The sequence below is a fragment of the Protobothrops mucrosquamatus genome, unplaced genomic scaffold (assembly GCF_001527695.2).
Source record: "Protobothrops mucrosquamatus isolate PMUCROS unplaced genomic scaffold, P.Mucros_1.0 scaffold716, whole genome shotgun sequence".
In the NCBI taxonomy this organism is placed as follows: domain Eukaryota; kingdom Metazoa; phylum Chordata; class Lepidosauria; order Squamata; family Viperidae; genus Protobothrops; species Protobothrops mucrosquamatus.
The window spans coordinates 241,412-246,762 of record NW_015386996.1 but is presented as its reverse complement, the minus strand read 5'-3'; the positions used below and the strand labels follow the sequence as shown (position 1 = coordinate 246,762).

The following is a 5,351-nucleotide window of genomic DNA, read 5'->3' as shown; positions in this document are numbered from 1 at the left end:
GTCATGTGATCTGAACAGATTCTCTTGAGGAAATGCAACTCTTGAAATAAAAAGTTACAAAGGAAGTTGCGTAAGATTTATATGCATCTCTTCTTTTTTAGAAACAAAAAAAAAATAACATGATGTATTCATACTTACCTTCTTATAGCTTCTTCCTCAAGAATATCCAAACTGCATCCCACTTCTACCCTTAAAGTAGCATAAATCACAGATTGCTACCAGTTGCCAAGTTTATGAGAAACTCCCCAGGAGTCAAAAATTCCATGGTTTTCTGGCTCCAGAAAATGACAAGAGCATTCATTTTGTACAGCATAAAAGACACAGACAGTTGTTGGAGATATAATATCCTTGTAGGCCTTTGGAAAGAGGCAATCACTGAACTCAGATATCATGTGAAACAAAAATGTGGCTTATCCGGTTTGGTCTTAGCTCACTTTGAGAATCTAGTAATTGTTATTCAACAAGCCATGGTTAAGAAACATGTAATGACAAAAACCTAGTCATTGTGGTTTGTAAACTATTGCTGATGATTTGGCCTGGGAGATGGATGCAGCTAATATTTTATTCAATGAGCTACAGTTAAAGAAACCATGATTTATCACAATGTGTGAACTAATCCAGTATGTGGTTTGTAAAAGGATGGGAGCAACTAAAAGTCATAGATTTAGCCCATTTTCTATCGGTAATAGTGGCACAAGTAACTTAAATTCTTATCACTCTTATCCTTCATGAGTGGAAGATCCTAACTTAAAATATGTGACTTTTGTCCCATTTGCTACTCTTACTTCATTTGCATCTGCTGATGCAATACTATATTTTTTCCTCTAAATTTGGGAAGTTTCTGAATAGAATGCTAACCAATGTATCCAAGCTTTTATCAAACTGACAGAAATGGACAATACCTCAAATCACCCAAACCAATCAAAGACTCTGCTGGATCAAGTTATCTGGATGACATAAAACTGGAGAATGCTAACCCACCTAATACAAAACATGCAAAAATCCAGGACAGAATGTTGGCTCATACACTGCAAAAATCACTGATAGGGTATTGACAAAGCAGAACACAGAATAAACAAGCTTGGCAGGCTACAGACAACTATTTTTATAGTACTAATCAGTCTTCCCATCTCCTCCATTACCAACTTTTACTCCCTGTTGAAATATAAAATTCAAAAGCTACACATGAGTCCATGTCTCTGTTATTAATAATTAGGTGAAGATCATCAGTTGGAAGCTGGGGACCTAAGGGAGAATTCAATACTTTCTTCAGTCATGTTTATTAAGCTCCTACAGTTTTTTATCTTCTGCCTACTATCCTTAAACTAAAAAAAGACTTATTTTCCAAACCTGGTTTAGAAAGCATACTGCTTCCCCAATTTTACATCCATACTAAATTTCAAACATAACATTAAGTCCAATATGAATTTGTTTTATTTTGGTTCAGTGTGTTGTACAAACCCAGTCACTGTGATTGATTTATTAAATTATAGTTAAATGAACATTGGTTTACAGTGTTGTGTGACTTTCGGAAGGAAGAGAAAGAATAATACTTCTCAACACAAGGAGTCATGCAGTGCTTGGGCAAGTTCAACATTCAGATATTATTTCCATATTACTATCTTATTGTTTCCTATAGAAATGAATATCAGTTATTAATGTCCAAGGCTACATTTACATCTATTGATCTGCCTCTTCAAATTTATGTAAGGTACATTGTCTAAGAATATAATGAAAATCATTCAGCAAATCTACATTTCACCTTTTATTTGCATAGCCCTCTTTTAACTCATTCTTCTAGCCATTTTGGAGTACTATTGCAACTAGTTTCACTGGAGAATTACTCTGAGAAGGGATCTGGGACAAGTTAATGACCAATTTACTCTGTCTCAAAGGCCAAGTGATATTGCCACAAAAATAGTCAATCATGTCTTTTTTTAACTCTTTGGTTGGAAATGGAGAGAAGCCAACACTTTTGGTGGACTGTATCTGGCATTCATGTTTGACCTCTCTGTTATATATAATGAAATCTTGGGAAGATATGCAAGAAAAGAACACTGAAATATTGAAGTAACACTGGGGAAAAGAGGATGGTCAGTAGAAGACTGGGAATTGAGCATTTTACACATTTAAACTCTGTGAAACCCATGTGCCCACCAAGATTTAACATGGGCACTGACTATAGCATTTTATTGTATGAACAGCATTATAAATCTTCAACTTATTTATTCTTCTTGAACTATTACAGAAATTTAATTTTTGGCAACTATAGATGAAACAGAAAAAAACTTATTATTTGCAGTCTGTATTGATAAGCTAAACTAACATTAAGACAGCTTCTTCTATTCCTATCATATTATTGTTGCTGTTGTTGTTGTTGTTATTTATAATATTATTATTATTATTTTGCACTTAGAAAGAAAACTCCAACTATATAACTAGTGATTGAACTGAGATTACAACTTGTGTAAATCCCAGTACTCCATTCACAGGATCAACCTGGTTGTGATTACTTCATATTACCCAAAATTTATTGCCTCATATTAGTAAAACACAAAACTAATGTGTACATCTATGAGAAACAATATATACAAATAACTTGAACCTTCAAAAGATTCTTAGGTTTTAGGAATAATTACAATGAATGAAATTTAATAGATTTTCCATCCATCTGTATATATTTCTATCTCAATCAGTATTTTTAGTATCTATTTATTAACTTTAAAGATATGCTCAATAATCTCTTTTTTCTAAGGTGATGAGCTAACTTAGCCATGTACATTTTTTAAAAAATGTACAAAACCTTTTATACTATAAGGAACTATAATCTGACTGTTATTACACTTGCATTTACACCATTAATTTTAGTGATGTGTTCTAGTATCACCTTTCTGTAAACAAAATATGTCTTTCCTCAAACTGACAACAAAACTGCACATAATCCTTTCATTAAAAGTACAAAATAAGCTGTAGCAAACATAAGAATATTTTTGCCATAGACATGCAACATTGCTATATTAGAATACAGTAGCTCCCTAAAATTAGTGACTTACATTTCAATCTGCACAAAAGAACACTGAAAAAATACTGTTACTATTGCATCAGAGAATAAAAACAAGATTTTACACCTAAGTATTAGTAGATTCTAAGTTTTTTTCATCAGAATAAACTCGGTTTAAAGTACATGCAAACCTGAAGAGCATCCACAAAAATAACATAATTTATATATTACAGTCACATATTGTTCTTTGTCAACAAACAAAATAGTTATAGAAATTAAAGAAAATAAAGTATTTACATACCGAGTTGGAGTGATGAATCTGGCTTTTTCTTCCATATCAGAGGAAACAAATAGCTTGAAAACACCCCCTCCCACAATTAGCAATGCTCATCAATCTCTCCCCCACAAAAATATTAACCATCTTCTTGGATCTCAAGTGCTCAGGTCTCCTAGATTACATGCATATTAATAACATGGAACACTTCTTGGCAGCCCTGTAGAACAGTTGGGGGAGGGGGAACCCATTTAGCTACTCATTTCTCACCATGTGTCTCTTCTAAAGATTGTTAGGCTGATTTCTGATCCATACAATTTGACAAGATTATAGTTTTCTTGCAATTAACTAGAAATAGTGCTGGGGAGTCCTACTCCCCATATCATATCATAACATATATTTGGCAACCACACTAACTACTGACTGCCCATAAAGGTCCTAGGCCTACAAGCCATTTTATCCTAAGAAAGGGAAACAGGGGCATTGTCTAAAACTCTGAACTACTGGGAAAGAAATAAAAAGATAATGCTACCTGTCCGGTTCCCCCCCCCCCCATTGCACCATCTCCAACCTTTCCATGATAAAAGAAAGAACTATTTTGCAGTAGTAGTTTTTAACAGGTTTCAAAGGTAAAGCAATGAGAGAAGGAAATAAAGTATCCGATGCTTGGGTTAGTGAGAAGCTCAGAATCTCTCCATAGGGAGAGATTGCAGGAGAAACAGACACATAAAATGATGTACACATTAAAGAGTGATATTGAGGGCAGAAAGACATGTGGACAAAAGAAAAAAAACATCTCCCAATGAAGCACTACACCTCCTGGGAACAGAAAAAGGATGCATTCAGTAATAGAGCTGACAGAATCAGTTAAATAAATATGATTGAAAGGGAAAAAAAGAGCCTTGGAAGAAACAGGTTGACGGGAGAGGAAATGCACCCAGAAGTGATACAGATGTGAGAAATGGATGATATGGACATGCAGGGGTTGAACAGGAATGCTTGGGGTGGAGAATGTGCTAGTGGGACTTTATGCAGAGGCAGGATCAAGCATGCAGGACAGTGTTTTCTATTGCCCTTTCTCAAGTGTAAGTAATTACTGCGGCCTAAGTATTGCACTGAACAGTTCCCCCCCCCCATAGAAAGGATATGGCCATTCGGTGATCTTTTTGGCGTATTTCCTCACCACGTTGTCTTCGCTGAAGAGGAAGAGGGAGCGGTTGAGAGTCAGACAGTTCTGCCGAACAGGAATGGGGTTGTAGAGTGCCATGGTACGGGCTCGCTGGGCCATCGACTGTTTATATATCCTCTGGGCCCCTGGGGGACCACCTTGCCGAACGCCCCCAGCACCCCGGCCACCTCCGCCGCCTGCTGTTCCAGAGCCAGCTCCCCCTGAACCTCCTGCCCCATAGCGGGCTGGCACCTCATCTCCAAACCGAGCCATCCTGCAAAGAGCAAAGGGCCGGGGGTTATGCTGCTGAGGATGTTGCTGGAGAGAAGAAGCTCATCGCATCCCATCGGCTGCTGTCGATGCTGCTGGGGAGCTTGCAGCAGAGGGAGGGGGCACTCAGGCAGGAGCACAGCCAAGGAAAGCAGCAGAGGTCCTGGACATGGTCACTTGCACCTCCCTATGTAGGATGGAAATGATGTACAAATTCTCTCCACCTCTACCTAAATGACTGCAACTGGGAAGGGGGGGGACACACCCCAAGAAGAAGAAAAAATAATTCCAAAGAGTAGATTGCAGTTAACGGGGAAAAAATGCAGCAAACTGCTCCTAAAACAAATTGCAATGAAAAAGATTCAATGCACCCTCAATTAAAAATATTTCAATTAAAAAAGACGTTGCCTTCGGGAGGAGGAAAAGGGGGGGGGTAGATGACAAATTAAATTAGTGACAGCAGTACCTCCATCCTACCAAGGAAGGAAAAATACAATTAAAGAAAATGAATGCACCAATTTCTCACTCCTACTTCTACATTCAGAGCCCAAAGGGAAATAAATCGAAATAAAAATAAAAAGACACCGTCCAAATTAGCTCACATAGACTCAGTGCTCCAGTTCAATTCAATGAGAAAA

The 5,351-nt window shown here is 37.2% G+C and overlaps 1 pseudogene; it reads right to left on the bottom strand.

The window, feature by feature from the left end:
- Positions 1-4,368: 4,368 nt before the first annotated feature.
- Positions 4,369-4,716, bottom strand: LOC107289543 (annotated as a pseudogene).
- Between the last annotated feature and the right edge of the window lie 635 nt (positions 4,717-5,351).